This window comes from Amblyomma mixtum, chromosome 3 (assembly GCF_055824585.1).
Source record: "Amblyomma mixtum isolate Tamu chromosome 3, ASM5582458v1, whole genome shotgun sequence".
NCBI lineage: Eukaryota > Metazoa > Arthropoda > Arachnida > Ixodida > Ixodidae > Amblyomma > Amblyomma mixtum.
In genome coordinates, this window is record NC_143014.1 from 216,170,319 (window position 1) to 216,186,922 (window position 16,604).

Genomic DNA, 16,604 nt, shown 5'->3' on the forward strand with positions numbered 1-16,604 from the left:
GATCGCTTTATATATTTACGTTTTAGAAAAGCCGAACACGCACATATCCGACCCCATTGTGAGCGTTGAAACGATGAAGTATTGCTCACAATGTGATAAAAAAAAACAACTCAGTATCTCGGTGTGTCTTCCTTATGTATCTAAGCAATAAAACTGGCGAGGTTTGGATCCACTGGCTATCGAACAGACATCTGGAGTACTCAAATTTTATGGCCCTGTCAAGCAACCTCCATGAGGTTCTTGGGGTGTTGCATGGCCTCTGAACTCATTTTATTATTGCTACATTTAGGAAAGATTTTCAAGCGGGTATGACAAGCAAAACGGGCGAAATTACATGCTACTTTGCGCAGATGAAACCAGCCCATCACACTGCAGCAACTGCAGCGCGATGAAACAGAGCAGAAAATATTGGACGTGCAATTCGTTGGTCGTAAATAGGAGCTGGAATTCTCGACTTTTATTTTTTCAAAGTTCGGCGTACTTTTTGGGGGGTTTTATTTCAGGACGCTACTTTCGTTTTTTTTTTCTTCGGCGAATATTATTTTCGACCATTTAAATACTGACTTTTTTAACTGATAATGTAACAATTATCTGAGGTCGAGTCATTAAAAAATTTATTTTGGTATTTTTGTGATCCTAAACAATTTATTTGCCAGTAATTACTGAGTAAATGGTAATGCTTGGAGCTGCGCTTCGACAAAAAACGCCTACCTTCATTAAAAGAGTGGCTGAAGTTAAATGAGATAGCATTGTGTGTTGAGTTGGTTTCTATGGCACATAGGCAACTGCGGCCTTCATGCGCCAAGCTCAAGGTACAGGGAAATTGTTTTTAGCTGAATTTTATAGAAGTATTAAAATCATCGGTGTTGTACAAGGATTAAACATTGGTTACTATTACTTAGCGATGACAGAGGAAAAAATTTTATAACTGACTAATAGTACAACTTTAAAGAAGGTCGGGTAGCCTCAGCAGCCATACTTCGCTGGGCAAGGATGTTGAGCCTACCAACCAATCAGATTAAATTAGATAGCCGGCTGACAAAAGCGGAAATGGAAGTTTATTTCCAAGGGCTAGGTTGAGGTGTCGCGTTGAGCGCGAGGGCGGGCATCACGTAGTCTGCGCGTTGACGGCAGCGATAGAACAGCCGCTCAATCGTCGCGGAAGCCAAAACATACTTCTTCTGGACGCCCATTCGCGGTTTCGTGTCAGTACCCTACATGCATTTGATTAGCACAGTTAAGCGACTAACTGCTCTAAGTAGGTGATGAGTGAAGAAACAGTGCTTAGCTAGAATACAACGAGGAGATGATACTTCCCTGTCTGCAGAGGCGTGTAAGCTAGAGGAGCAATAGCTCAAATAGTACAGAGGGCAAAATGCATGTTTAGAACGGCCGAACTGCGTGCTCCTTGCCGCTCGGAGCTACGTGCGCGACGTCTAGCGATATAACGCCCGGTTCGAGACGACGGAGTGTGGGCATGCGTGGCCAAACTGATAGCGCTGCCTGTCTTTTCGTGGCTCGCAGCCGGCTGCGGCTATACCTCCTGCTTTTGTCGTTTGTAGCGCTGATTTGCGCAACCGTCTGCGAAAGGATCTACGTGGCAGAGCGCACACCATTGGCTTCTTTTTTTTTTACTTTCTTTTTGTGCGACGACAGCCACTTCACCTGAGGCCCCAGTATGCTTTCAATAATCACATGCCTATTTTGGCATTTGCCGAAGAACGCAAAATGCCAAACCTCGCTCCCTTATCTAAGGCTCGTAGCCGCGATGACGATGCAGTACACCGGCGCGTATGTGATGCGGTGAATTGCTCCTCGCCAGAGCTTTGCAAGTGCACAGTGCGAAGATCTCAAATTGTGAGGGCGCCTTGTAGCGCGCGGCTTGATTTTCTTTCTCTTTTTTCTAAACAAACATGGCGACGACTTTAAAATTCATTCGCCGTCATTCTGAAACAGCTTTTACATCTAGTCAAAGTACTGGTTACTGCACCTTAACTTCATCTCCCTGCCCCACTCTATGAGGTATCCTACAGTGCAGGGCCGTTAAATATGAATCTGTGAATCTATCAGGGGCTACAAATGCCAGTGGTAAGAAAGTCGAGGGGACAAAATTGTCGCGCTGTGCTATATTTTCCGTTTGCCCTCTTGACAGCCTTTTGCCGAAGGTTTCCCGCTTAGGAGAACTCGCTGTCAAAATCGAGCGCCCGCGATCCCATGAACACCCTGTGTCCATAGCCCGTTCCGCGTAGCCCGTACCCCGTAGCGTTCTGCGTAGCCCGTGCCGCGTAGCCCGTGCCACGTAGCCCGTGCCGCGTAGCCCGTTCCGCGCACCCCTTTCCGCGTAGCCCGTGCTGAGTAGCCCGTTCCCCGTAGCCCGTTCCCCGTAGCCCGTTCCCTGTAGCCTGTTCCCCGTAGCCTGTTCCCCGTAGCCTGTTCCCCGTAGCCTGTTCCCCGTAGCCAGTGCCGCGTACCCGTGCAGCACAGCCCGTGCCGCGTAGCATGTGCCGCGTAGCCCATGCCCCGTAGCCTGTTCCGCACAGCCTGTTCCGCGCAGCCCGTGCCGCGTAGCCCGTGCAGCGCAGCCCGTGCCGCAAAGCCCGTGAAACGCAGCCCGTGAAGCGCAGCCCGTGCCGCGTAGCCCGTGCCGCGTAGCCCGTTCCCCGTAGCCCGTGCAGCACAGCCCGTGCCGCGTAGCATGTGCCGCTAGCCCGTTCCGCGTAGCCTGTTCCGCGTAGCCCGTGCCGCGTAGCCCGTGCCCCGTAGCCCATTCCGCGCAGCCCGTTCCCCGTAGCCCGTGCCGCGTAGCCCGTTCCCCGTAGCCCGAGCCGCGTAGCCCGTGCAGCGCAGCCTGCGCCCCGTAGCCCGTTCCGCGTAGCCCGTGCCGAGCAGCCCGTGTCGTTCTCAGCCCGTGTCGCGCAGGCAGTGTAAAAGGCGTAGCGTGGTCAAACATATCACACAAACAGTGAAAGTCATTTAGTCAAACTGAAATAAAAAATGCACATTCCACCGTGTTCTAAACAACGACAACGGCGCTGTTTCGGCGCGAATGCGACGGCGCCCAGCGACGCTAGTCGCGCCGAGCATGCGTTCGGCGTTTCGCGGTCGGCGAGCCTCAGGCGATCGCCGCGGCGCGTCGCACGCGCACTTCCCCGACGTCACAGCAGTTTCCTCTCTCCCATGCGGGCGAAGGACTTCCGGTGAGGCCGCGAGGCGACGCGTTGGTCCGCGATGCAACGACCGGGCGCACAGTGCGTGTGGTCGCTTCGCTCATGCTAGCTCGCGGCTTTGTCGCCCAGCATCGAGAGCCCATTCCATTGTCGTCCGTGGTAGCCGCTTAGGATTACGATCATTGGACGCCGACGCGGAACCCACAACAGTGAGTAGAACCCATTTCTCTCGACGCGCAGCGTCGGATAAAAGCCGGCAAGGCTGCTTTGCGGGTCCTGTCTGAAGATGCACAACGAGCGCCGTCGTCGCGTCGTGCACCTACGAACGGACGCCGCCGCTCTCGAAAACGCACTTCGGTGCGGCCTGCTGCGCCTTTCTTTTCGGGTTCGCGTATTGATTGTGCTTGTCTGCGTCGGCCGGCTACACCTATTGACTTGATCGTTAGCCGAGGCGTGTTTGTTGTGCTTATTGATTGTAGCTGCCGCTCGCCTTTGGTTCTTTTCGCGGCGGGCGCGCATTTCTTGATCGCGAAGGCCCCCAGCCGCAGGTAGGCCGCTCGCTTAGGTATCGCGGTCGCCCGAACCCGGCGCCCGCTCGCTTCAGCGTGAGCCGCGCCGCTTCCCCCGCGAATTTCGTAAGATCAGTGAGCGAGTGAATTGCGTGGTCGAGGCAGTCTTTCCTTCCTTTCGAAATCCTCCGTGCATGTGCAAAGGCGTGCGTCACGCGATTTGGACTCTCCTGGAGAGAACGCGCCGCCGGCCGTCCTGCAGATGTTCCGAGTCTCCCGCTCATTTTGTTCACCGCGCCGCCTCGCCCGGTTCTTGTTTGTCGGCGTTTCGCCACTCGCGCACCTATTTGCCTTGCCCATCGCACAGGTGACATCGCCGCGACGCACCTCGCAGCGTTCGCGCGCGTCACAAGGCCCGGTTGCTGCTTTGTTTTATTTAACGCGACTTGGAAGAATGGTGTGCGACAGAATCGCCGGACCTACATGCTGCTGCGGCACATCCTGTTCAGCGTGGGCCAACTTCGCCTCGCGCGGGGATCTGGGGAGGCGCCGACGCGCATGCCGCGCACGCGTTGTGTGTACACTCGTGCGCGTTCCTTACGCGCCGCACTCCGTGTGTCTTGTCGTTTCGACGCGTTCGTTTTTCCTCGTTTCAATGCATTCTTTTTCGCTTTTGCGTCTTTCCTTCGCCGGCGACGGACTGCGTTAATTTTTATTTTTTTCTTTTTCGCATTTGTACGCGCGTACACGTCCGTGCGCCGTTTTGTTTGCGTTGGTGCTGCTCTTTGAAAAACTGGTTTCGTCGATTCGAGGTCTCTTTCTCTCGCCCTCTCGGCGGCAGGCGGGCGGCCCAGTCGGGCCGCGCGCGCGCTGGCGGGAGTGGCTACGGCGAGGGAGGCAGCAAAACAAAAGAAGGGTCATGGAAAAGAAAGAGGAGGGGGGCCGCGAAATGGGGGCCAGCCGCCGAGAGCGCTGCTGCCTCCCGCACAAAGGGAGCCGGAGAAACGACCGGGCCGGCGGCGGCGGGCCTCCTCGCGGCCGACCCCCTCCGTCGCTGGAATCGGACGCACCCGGCCAGCCTGCGCGCCGTGCATCCAGCTTGCCCCCCCGCTAATTAACGTCCATTTCCGGTTTAATCGCTCTTGCCTTGCCTAGCCCCGCCAGCCTCCCTCCTCTGTGTGCCTACCCTAGACGCGCGGTTACCGCCGCGGTCTCTGCGCCCGACGAGATGGGGGAGCTGGGCGTTGAGCCTCTTTGTTTTCCGCTGGTCGGAGCGCTGTCGGCACTCCATCGTCATCATCGTCGACAACAGCGGCGACGACAAAAGTCCTTGTCCTGACTGTATCACTTTCCGGCTGCAAGGAGAGAAAAGAAGGTTAACGTAAAAATCTACATTGCACCATAGCGTTGGAGTCGGTGGGACGTTTTGTGCACGTGCTTGAAGACAAGAGATGCCAGCGCACGCTCTGGGGAATCCTGGGGGGATTTTGTAACTAAGGTAAAAAAAGGAAGTGGGGGAGGGGGAACGTCTTAGTGTCGCTTTTGGCGTTTCCTAAATGCGTTCGGTTTGTGTCGCAGGCGTCGCGTGGACTAGGCATAACTGCTGATCTGACTCAGTAACTGTGTCGAGACCACGGGGACAAGGAGAGTATATATGCGCTTAAGAACATCACGGAAGGCTTGGAACGTGTCCACTCGTAGTCAATTTGTTTGGCAAGTACTCAGTGAAATATGTCCTCGAGGTTCTATAAAGCACGCAGGCGGAGTATCCCTTTTGGCATTTTACCTTTACAACAGCCGGCGATTTGTGCACACGTCCTAAGAGGGTGTCCGGGGTCTTGGCCTATTATGAGAATCTCCGTCAGTAGCCTTGCCAAACTGACCTGGCGTGATAACGGGGCATGCCACCCCTGTGCATATTTTCTTGAAACGTATCGCAGAAGGCTGCTGCAGCCTATTCGTAGACGAGACTGCGCTAGTTGGATTTTACCCGGTCTCTGCGCGAGAACTGCAACGTACAGAGGGCAAAATACATGCCTAGAACGACGGAACTGTGGGTTCTGCAGCTCCCAGAGCCGCTGCGACCAGGAAGGCAAAAAATGACGGTGAAATACTACGAGTTTAACTGCACACGCTTACATCCACACCACTTTTGAGCAAATGTTATCGCTAGATATCGCGTGTTCCGCCCGAATCATGCCCAGATCGTGTTCTAGACAAGCGTTTTGCCCCCTGTACAGTTAGCGGCTATCGGAAGCGGCTTGTAGTATCGTGAACGTACTCGCGCGCGCGCGCACACACAAGTGGCAAGTTATAGCGTTGAAGCTGCGACGAAGTCTAGCGGCTTGCGCACGCAGGCAGCCGTATGCGACTGGGTTTCGGATGGTTTTGCGCGCACGCGGTCTGGGAGGCCGTTCGTCAATGCCGCCTTTCACAAGGTGGCTGCGATGCCGACGAGCGTCCTCTCCCGACCTCCAAGGCCGCATGCGCGTACCTCTGAGCCGAGGTAAGCCGCGACGCCGTCATGATGCCTATACGGCGTTCCCGCCACTTGTGCAGCCAGTGTACGACGGAGTACAGTGGTTTGAAGAGCCTTCGAATACAGCCAGGAGCTGACTAGAGTTGTCAGAAGAGAGCGAAACACGAGCGGCTGCGTCTGTCCGGATAAAAAAGTCCCTCGAGATCGAGAAATGTGGCTACGGCGTTCCCTCCTTCCCCCGTTTAAGAATGACATGGCTCCAGAACGAAGCTTGTTTTATGCATTTTATAATTAATTTTATCGTTTTGTACTCGCAGAGGGGGTTTGAAGGTGTCGTGCGTCAGACGCATTTCCCGAGTGTCTCCGAGGAAACGCATCCTGGCTGCATTCGATCGCCGTGTTCTTGAAACACGTGTCGATATTATTTGTTCGGTTTCAGTTTGTTCTGCATATAGCTCACTGTTCACAAAGTGCTCGTTTCCTTTTTTCTGGGCTCGCTCTGCACAGCTTGCGCGCCTGAAATATTTGTGACGAAACAATTCTTGGTGGTCGCACAGGCGCTTTCTGAGAAGATACAACTGAGTCTAGGAGCGTTGTCTCCTCTAGCTGCGTTCTAAGAACACACGCGCATTTTCATCATTCCCCCTCCGTCTGACCACAGCCGCGCTCAGTGCTAATGCACACCGTCACGTGGTCGGTGTTTGTGAAAAAAAAAAATGCTATATTGTGTAGCTTGTTGTGTGGTGAGGTGATGATCGAAAATTATGATCAAATCCCCCCCCCCCCCCCCCAAAAAAAAAAAAAAAGAAGAAAGAGAAGGAGTGAGGGCTTCGCATACGAGGGAACGGCATTGCGTGATGTCTGCGGTAAATTTGCGAATCTTACCACTGATGTGGACGCTTTAAGTAGTGTTACACAGTTCGGCCCCTTTCCTACGCAACTACTATGAGCGCTCAATTTCGCTTAAGAGCAGCGAAAGGAATGGGTAATGCTTTTTTCCTCCCTTGACCGGCAACTGGTTTGGGTTGGTTTGTCTTATAAAAGAAAACTGAAAGAGGGAAAGTTGCCAGTCGCCGTAACCGCATCGTTTAGGGCTGGCACCTCAGCGCCAACAGTCAGCGGGGAAGAAGGCGTGGTTGAGTGAAAGTGGAATAGATACATGTGGGGCATATATTAAAAATGAGAGATTGGGCGGCAGTAATAGAGAGGGGAAGTGCGTAGCTGGGCGTGGGCTGGTGCGTCATCGGGAAGTGCTATTGGCCTTCACACGTATGGCGAGTAATTACTGTATATGAAATAAATCTTTATTGGTGGGTATTATGTTGCTCAGCGTGGGCGACACGATTAAGTGCTTTGTTCGCGCACCGGCTGTTTGTGCCCGTCTCTCCAGTCAGAGTAGACGCCCACGTTCTGCGTTACTATAGCTAGAGCACATAAAATATTGTTGATCGACCACAGTGTCACGGGACGCCTCTTGCAGCCAGCGAAGCTACATTCAAGCGCTTAAATTGGGCCGGAAAGCACTGTAATGAAGTCGTGACTGGTTTAGTGTGTTATCATGTCTTTTTTTCTTGTTTTTCGTTTAACGAGGCGTACTTACATGGTACTTCCCCATCTGCAAGTCCGTGTCAGTTTTTTTGCGCTGGCTTTAGTGAACTGTTTTTGGTAGCTTCGCTGTAAGAAGTATTTATTGTACTCTAATGCTAAGGCGTGTTGTACGAATACCCAATTCCCAGGTGTAACAGCGGTGCGTTTAGTACTTGCAACCTGTTGGGATTCCATGGCCATTCCATGGATTCCACGGCCTTAAGTATTTAACTTACAAACAGTTCTCGAAAACATGGCCCGCATGACGACCTTTATTTTGCGCTTTGTTCTGTTTACCTGCAGGTCGCTCATATATAGCGACGAGGGCATTATTGCTTTGGTGGAGGGTGGGGTACGGAAGGGGGTAGAGATTCTCCCGCGCATGTGGCCCCACTTAGGAGGGAAATAATCGCTAACCCTGGTGGACTGTTATCCGCATACTTCACAACTAATGCCGGCTGGCTCAGCTAGCTTGATCCATCGACTAGCTGCGAGGCTTCACAATGAGCGGCATGCCCGGCCACATCAGGCCTGGCTCTGTCGTGGCTGTTTGGAAACTCGCGTTCGTCACTCTGGGAAGAATTGATAACGGTTGCACTAACGGGACAGCAGACGCAAGAGACGCAGGTGACAGTGACGTCCGAGCAGTTCAGTCAGAATGGTAATGGGTTTGGGGAGGGCGCTGGCGAAAGGGTGTGAGAGATGGTTGTACTGCCTGACGCATTGCAAACGCAACGGGATGGCTCGCGAAACAGACGAAGGGCAGCGGTGACGTTGTCGAGACGGCGCACTTCCCTTCCGCGTTCCTTTGCAATGCCCCGAAACAAAGTGCGGGTCGAAGGAAGCCGAGCGGCCTCACGGTAGATCCCGCAAGGCACGTCCTTGAGCTGCGCCGCACTTTGTGGGGCCTCGCAGTCGAAGCTACGAGTGCAGTGCGCGGGCTCCCAGACAGTTGACTTGCCATATAGCGCTAAAGAAACACGGACACAGGAAGGCATACAGGACGGGCGCTGTGTCCTGTGTCCGTGTCTCTTCATCGGTATGTGGCAAATGAACCGTCACCAACTCGCGCAAGCTTCCACTCTGGCTCCCAGACAGACCTCTACGGCACGACTGAAGAGAGCGTGAGAACTGCGCACACGTTCGGAAGTCATGACGTTGCGTTCGTAGTGGACACCTGCAAAAAGTTGTCCTGAGTACGCGCAACAGCGTTCATGTTACAGAACATAGAAAGCGGTCGAAGTAGCATGCAGCTTCAAAGCCTATTGCACATGCAAGCGAAAACGCTAGCGATTCCTGCCGCCGCGGCGCTAAAACCTGTTTCGAGTCGTCGCGGCGGGCTCGAGCGGCGGGAGCGACTAGGTTCCAGCACGTTGTAATTCTTCGCCGCGACGCACCGCTCAACCGCTCAATTCGCTCGGTCGCTTGCATCTGAACCAGTCCTTTAGCGGGACGTGTTGAGCTTTCGCGCCGTTTGATCCCGAGGCATGAGCGTCCGCGTTCTGCCGGCGAAACACATAGCACGCACTGTCTGGGATGAGGACGCTGGGCGCACCGAGGCAAGGAACACGGGGAGCGCCCGTTGTGCCGTGTCCGTCGAACCCCTAGGTGGCTGGCGGCACAGCGCAGTGTAGTTCACAGAAACACAGTACTCGCGTCTCAGCTTCGCCGACAGTGAGACCTGCAATGCTGTCTCATTTGGAAGAAAATTAGGGCAACAGCGTTTGGTAGCGATATTGTTGCTGTTATTAGTATTCTTACTTTTAGCAACTTTTCCATAATGGCGAAGCTAGTTCGGGTGCAGTAATACGGACCTTCAGAATAAGGTGACTCTGTTGGTTAGGGGGATAAGGGAATAGAGGAGCCCCAGTGCACGCATGCGCAGAACGCTAGCGCCCCATGGGTTAGCGTTCTGCACATACGCACTGACCCCCCCCCCCCCCCCCCCTATTTCCCTAACCCCCACCGATATGGTCACCCTATTGCAAAACTGTCTAATAAGAAGATAGGAGTAGGCAAGCCTTCGGAACCCTTTGGGGCTTCTTCTTTTTTACATACCTTAGACATTGTATTACGTTGGTTCGTTCTTCTCTGAGCGCACGTGAGTGGGCAGGGTAAGGGGTGGGACGAACGCTGCTGCCTCGTTTCTGTACTTACGGCGAGCGTGCTTAAGTAGTGCACTCTTTCCAGCTGGCGGCAGCAAATCGGGGGTCCAACTGTGAAACCGGTTCACACTGATTTGTGCGATTGGTTGGCACTTTAGCTGGGCCATCTCGACTGCGGAAGCAACAGAAGCGAGCCAATCACTTCATCCCAGGATATTTCAGCCGCTGACTTCCAGTGTGGCGCCAGAAAATACGGGTGCGAAGGAGTTGCCAATCCGATTAGGGGGCTAGGGAAATAGCGGGGCGCCAGCGCGCATGAGCAGAGGAATAACGCCCCTCGAGTTATTGCCCTGCGCATGCGTACTGGCGCCCCGCTTTCCCCCTAGCCCCCTAACCGATAGGGTCCCCCTATTCTAAATTTCCTTATTTTTGATAACGTGGTGTTGAGTCGCCGGACACATTACAAGGTGAGTTTGCCATTTAGATTCAGGTATAATGGTTCTCCATCACGTTTGATGGAGCTTAAAGCAACGTAATGTTGTCTTATTTAAACCTCTCACCAAGTTACTGATTAATTTGCCAACCGTCAGATATAAGTGTCGTCGCTCTTGTTAAAGCATGGTGTATGGTATATAAGGTTTAACGTCCCAAAACTGCTTGTAGGCTAAGAAACTCGCCGTAAGTTAGGGCTCTTCATTAATTTCTACCTCCTGGGGTTCTTTAACGCGCCCTGACATCACACAGCACGCGGGCGTTCTCGCATTTCACAGCCGTCGAAATGCGGCCGCCTCGGCCGGGGTTCGATCTCACGCCTTTGGGCTGAGTAGCCTAAGGTCGGAGTCACTATAAGCCACCGCGGTGGGTTCTGGGTAAAGCGCATGCGACACCTCGCATGGCACTGGAGACATCCCCTCGATATAAACATCTGCTGAAGCAACGCTCATGCCGCGGCTCAACTTTATTCCGCACTGGCTCATGAGTAGGGGCTGGACTTTTGGGTTTGTGTTTTTCGAAAATTCGTACGACTTTTTTCAATCTTTATTTCAGAACGTCACTTTCGTTCTTTTTTCGGGGAATATTATTCTCTGTATACGAATTTTCAATTTGCAAAGTATCTTTGCAAAGTACAGCCCCTGGTCTTTCACAAAGTGACGTGTTTCTGGGGCGCCGCGTGGGCGCCGCCGCTCTGCGACGCGGCTCGCCCCCGTGAGCCAGCGGTGTAACGGGTCGCCGTCGCCGCCCAGTCGGACATGGCCGGGTAATTCTCCGACTGCGCACGCCGTCCGTGTCGCCGCTTTGGACTAGCGTGTGGCGGCCCAAAAAGGGGGGGAGGGGGTGGGGTTTCTGGTGTTTGAGCCGCTGCGCAGAGCGCGGCTGCGGCAATTGCGTTCCTCTTTTTCGCCACGATGTCGCCGCCGCGCCTGCTGTTTTGTGGCCTGCTGCTGCTGCCGCCGCCGTCGCGATGGCCGCAACAGGTGCGCCGTCTGCGGAGCCGATGTCGCCACGTGTTGATCGGACCAACTCGTCGCGGGACTTCAGTGGTCGCGGCCGCCGAGGAAGGTTATTGTTTCTCCGCTAGCGCCTGCCTCTTTTTTTCTTGGCGATGCACGCGCTCTCTCGCTGGCGCCAGAACCAAGAGGCACGCATGTGTTCTTGTGTGGCTGCAAAGTTCGCCCTAGCGGCTACAGGAACACCTGCCGTATTTACCGTCGCTAGTGTTCACCGCTTTGTGGCGCTAACGTGTTTTCTATCGTATTGGTCTTGCACATCAAGAACTGAAACTCGACACCGACATCATCGTTCCGTTTTTTGTAGGCGACTACAAAGAATTGTGCGCCAACAGGTACCAGGGGCCGCATTCTGCAACTATCCATTCCATTGGACAGTGACGTCAGTGTGACGAAAGCAACGGCACGTGGCGAAGCAAACGTCCAATCACTAACACAACCGGTTAGTCGCGGTGACGCTGCTATATCCACCGTCATGCCGCCGCATCCAATCCGGCTGAGCCACACGCATCACACGCTGTGCAAATTCATCGCACAAACGACGCCCAGTCTCATTACCGAGACTGGATTAGCGGCTATAAAACTCAGCTGGCGTGTCAAATGTGCCCTCGTGCTCCGTAATTTGTGGGCGTCGGTGCCGGTCCGCCATTCCGACACAGGATCAAGGGCGCGTTTCTGTCGCGACCGGCGTGACGTATTCTCTGATGACCTGTGTCACTGGGAGAAGCGACTAATGACAGAGTCTAGGATGGAAAGGAAATGTATATACTGTATACGGCTCCAGGTCTGGTTGCTGCAGAAATTCCAAAGCGGGGACATCTCCTGCGTCGGCTTAGACGCAGCTGAAGGCAGTGAACGGTTATAGTCGGGTACAACTCAACAGCGAAGAGGAAAATGCGCCTCAAAGGAGGCCTCCCTTCCGATGGCGTTAATCGATTGTCATGACGTCGTGGTTAATCCGGTTAGGTTCATCCCTTTGCTCATGCCATGTCCCCTGCGAATTCACGCTAGAAGGTGCAAGGGGACGCCGTGACAATCGCGCGACGCCATTGGCTGGAGTGCCTCCTTTGAGGGGCATATATGCACCTTCGTTCTTGAGGAGCCGTACCGTACCTTAGTTTATAGGGAGAGCCGTTATACGGAGCCCACGTGGGTCCTTCGCGTGGGTGAAGTCCGTAGGATATGACAGTTTCCCGGTAGTGCACCTACCGCAGGGTGCCCGGAAGTTGTCCCTATCAGCTGCGATCCACTAGGAGCGCTGGAGGGGGCACGGGGGCGCTTGGGCACGGTCGGCAACATGGTCGATTATCAGGCGGTATTTCCAGAATAAACTAGCTTTCAGGCCGTGCGCTATACACGGAGGCTTTTTTGTATCCGAAACTGGGGCTGCTGTAAGAATGCGTGGCTGGGTGTGTTCGATTCGTCAACCCCTTCGGTTTCATTTTCATACAGCAGGCGGGCACAGACACGTCTAACGCGGTACGAGCGTGTGGCCTAGCGGCGCTGACCGTGAGTCGAAGCTGTCACCGCGTTATGTGTGTACGGACAGCGCCGCAGCCCCGCTTACAGGCTGACTAGTTTTACTTTCCCGATCTTAATGCTCATCTCGAGTTTTCCCCATGAGCGCTCAGCTCCGGTTCGTTGGCGGAGTTTATACTTAGCTAGATAGACGTGTCCGTTCGACGTCCAGCCGCCGTAAGATATGTGCAGCCCAATAGGTTTCCTCTTAAGCCGCTTAATGGGGTTTTCTAGCGCAGCCAAAAGGCCTGATATTGGGAGGGGTGGGAGCGAAACTTTCGCTTTTCCAGAGATTTCGAACACTGACGATGTAAACTGGTTCACACTGCATGGTCCGGAAACAAAACCCTGGGTACGTTTATTTTTTTACAAAGGCTGTACGGGCGCGCTTCAGTCGTCGCAGGGTCCCGCCCTGGTCGCGTGCGATCAATCGCTTTAGTATTCGCCGCGCGAAGGAGCCGAGGGTCCCGAGTGTAGCGTCACGGACGCCGCGTCGCTTTGGGCGCCGCTGCTATCGCGCTGTCCATTAGACGGGGACCGTGAACTCGTTTTCTGGCCTCGCGCGGGTTTGCCTGCTTGTGCTGGAATAGCAGTGGAAACCCACGAGCGACGACCGCTTTCCCATTAGCGCGTTCCGAGGAGCCTGCATTCCCCGTGCTTGATTACTCCGCATGCGAGTCGATCAGATCGTTTCTCCCTCCCTGCGCTCTTTATTATGAGTCATCGCTTGTCTCATGGTCATCCGCGTCTGGCTGTCACATCGATGCGCGTGTCTGCTGCCTCTTTTTCGTTTTTGTTGTTGCTATGCGCGCGTTGGCGGCGTTCAGACTGTGTCGTACGTTTCAGGCAACCCTTGGATGGAACGCAGCGGCGTTTAATTCGGCGTGCAGAAACGTACTTTTTCACCTGCACTGAGTGTACAGGGTTGGTCGAAAGTTCGCAGACCGAAGTTCCGAAGCTACCAGGGCCATCAGACATGCGAAAAAAAAAAAAGTTACTTGTCACGCACCACGTGTTATGATCTTTCGGTGGGAAGGAATGTCCCACTACAAGACCCTAAAGCAGACCATCTGGCCTGGGGCATTTCGACCAGCACTGTACATGACACTGCGGCCAGTCGTAACTTCTATTTTCATAATTGGCCAGCAAAGAGAAACAGCTCTCAGAGTAGGCTAATAACGAGTCTTTCCGTTGCGCACTCCGAGTACAGAAACCGAGCGCTTGTCTCGAGCAAGAGCAGCGGGGTTTGATCGGTAATCGACCATTTCTATGCGAGGCGACGCTCGGGCGAAATTCCGCCGATCTCAGGGAGCACAGTTCGATACGCCGATCGAGGGACCGTTGGGGCAGATTTATCGGCTCACCGTCCGTTGAAAAGAAGCCCCATAAATACGACACGCCGGGCCCGAGCGGGCCCCGGCGTGATTCCCGTAGCCGCAGAACTGTGGCACTGGGCGGCTGTCGTTCCCGAATAGCCTCGGTGATCAGTCGGCAAAGCGCGTTCATGTCGTCGGTTCTGTGAATGTAATCGATATTTGCGAGATCTGTTCCGCGCAATTGCCAGTGCCAGGGTGCGAGAGACGCGCTCGTAAGATCACTGGAAAAAAATATTTACAAAATATTTCACCCCAATTATTTTGCGAACGTTTTTTCGAAGTTTGTAAACAATCCTTCCAAAATCCCCCATAGTTTTCGTTTCCAGCGGCTATCCGCTTTCAGTCCTCTTGTCCTCCTCCTTGAGGAGTCCTCAACAAGAGGAGGAGGGGGGAGCGTGCCGCTCGGACCAAATGGCGCGGACACAACCTCGTTGCCCAAGCCTCCGCAGCCGTCCGTCCGCTCCTGCGTGTGCCATTTTCTCCCATCTCCGTGCCGTGTCGCTAGGCTCCGTTCCCCGTCCGTTTTGCTGCTTCTCGGAATCCCTGTTCTCTGCCGCGGGGACGTTTATCGGCTCTCCCCTAACCATTCAGTTTCGCGCCATATTCTGAGCCGGGCTCTGGAGCGAGTGTGTGCCGGCCGAACAGAGCGCGTGCGCGCGCGTCCTTTTCAAGAGGAGATCGTCCCCTTTCCCCCATTTGGCTCGCATTTGCGGGGAGGAACAATGGGAAAAGGAGGAGGGGGAGGAGGAGAAGTGGAAGGGAGGGCGAGCGCGGGGGCGAGTAAGGACCTCGGTGTCCCGTTTTGGGAGCCCGCCCCCCGTCCGTTTTTGTCGCGGTGGGGGCCCCCCTGCGAAGCCCTCTCCGGCAGGAACGCGCACCACCCATGTCGCCGAGCGTCGTGTCGGAATTCGTCGCTGCAGCCGAAGCGGTTCTCCGGCCACGTGTCGAGCAGGCAGGGTCGAGCTAGTTTTGTCGTTGCTTTGTGCATCGTGTCCGCTCCTTGATTCTCGGCTGTGCGGGTGGGACCTCGAAGCAGGAACGGTCGTGTGCGGTGGGCTGGGACAAGTTAATTCGGGGAGAATTTCGACAGCGCAGCGGTGATCCCGATAGGCTATGGTCAGTTACAGTTCAAGTCCGCACTGAAGCTCCGGGCACGTTTAGGAGCCCCTACACAGAAATCTGCCGCGAGAAAACATCTGGTCCGTTCGTAATGCTTTTCTTGTTATCTAAACAAGAAGCTAACCACCACAAGAAATTATAAGCTCAAGAAGTTTGATTCCTCTGGCTTGTTTGACATAGTAGTCACCAAAAATCTGATATCTTTCACCGTTGTGCTGGCCAGCGGATTAATACTGGACGTCGTGGACCGTGGCCCAATGAGTTCTAGCCTACTGTTGTTTCCTGCTTGATTGTCTCGTGAGCAGCCGAAAGAAAGCAGTAAGGTGTCTGCATGCCTCAGTGTGTCCAGCGCCACGCACTGGTCACCTTTTGATGAGGTCAAACGGTACCAGGACTACTCGTGTTGTAGCTAAGTTTGTGCGTGTGCAGAATTTTATTTGCAGGGTTCTTTTTGCATGCTGGCTTGTTTATACAGGTGCATTTATCAGGCGATGTGATTTCTCCGAATCACTAAATGTAGTACTAGCACAGCCGGACGCATTGTAGTTGCTGTACTGGAGGCACTTGCACAGGGAGGCAACTGCGCCTGCGTAGTAGCAGGTGTGCACCCGCACATACAGCGCCACTGTGGCAGCATCTACTGTCACCGGGTGTCAGTATAGATGCTGTCTGTATATGCTCTCACCCGGCTGTCATCAGGTGAGAGCGCGCAAATGCCCCCAGGTCTCTTAAGACAACTGCAGACAGTTATAGTTCTCATTAAAAATTTATTCCCTGGCTCTTTCTGGCTATGTTGATGTTTCTATGGAAGCAAAAGACGCATTTATCGCCGACAAAATTGGATTTGAAAACCTTCCCGCCGGTCGATGCAAACTCGTGACGTCCTTACCGAAAAGCATGCGTTGCCGCCATTATGAAGTGAATGGCGGTGTAGCCTAGCCTCCGGGATCCGCACAAGAAAATAGGTGCGGACGCACACATTTTACTTGTGAAATCGGCCGGTGATGGCGACACTTGTGCTTCGCTTTTTGTTTGTCTTTTCTGTAGCTTAAAAAAGCCCCCCTTTCGGCTAGAGTGGTCTCTGTGATTGGAGCGCTGTACCCCATCGATACAGGCCAAATTCGGTTTGTCCTAAGTGTCCCCTTAAACTATATGAGCCGCTCCAGGAATCGCGCCTGTAACTTGTGAAAAAAGGGCCACGGTCTCTCGCATCGCTGGAAGCTAGTAATCGGGCCA

At 54.0% G+C, this 16,604-nt stretch overlaps 1 protein-coding gene across 2 annotated transcripts in view; it reads left to right on the forward strand.

Moving 5' to 3' along the window:
* The first annotated feature begins 3,190 nt into the window (after window positions 1-3,190).
* LOC149353663 (LIM domain only protein 3) overlaps window positions 3,191-16,604 on the forward strand; it is a 170,277-nt gene continuing 156,863 nt past the window's right edge. The window contains exon 1 of one of the 2 annotated variants that reach the window (XM_089582707.1): window positions 3,191-3,376. The gene's annotated coding sequence lies outside the window, so the exon portion shown is untranslated. The remainder of the gene's footprint in view (window positions 3,377-16,604) is intronic. The other variant, XM_089582706.1, reaches the window with a different exon arrangement.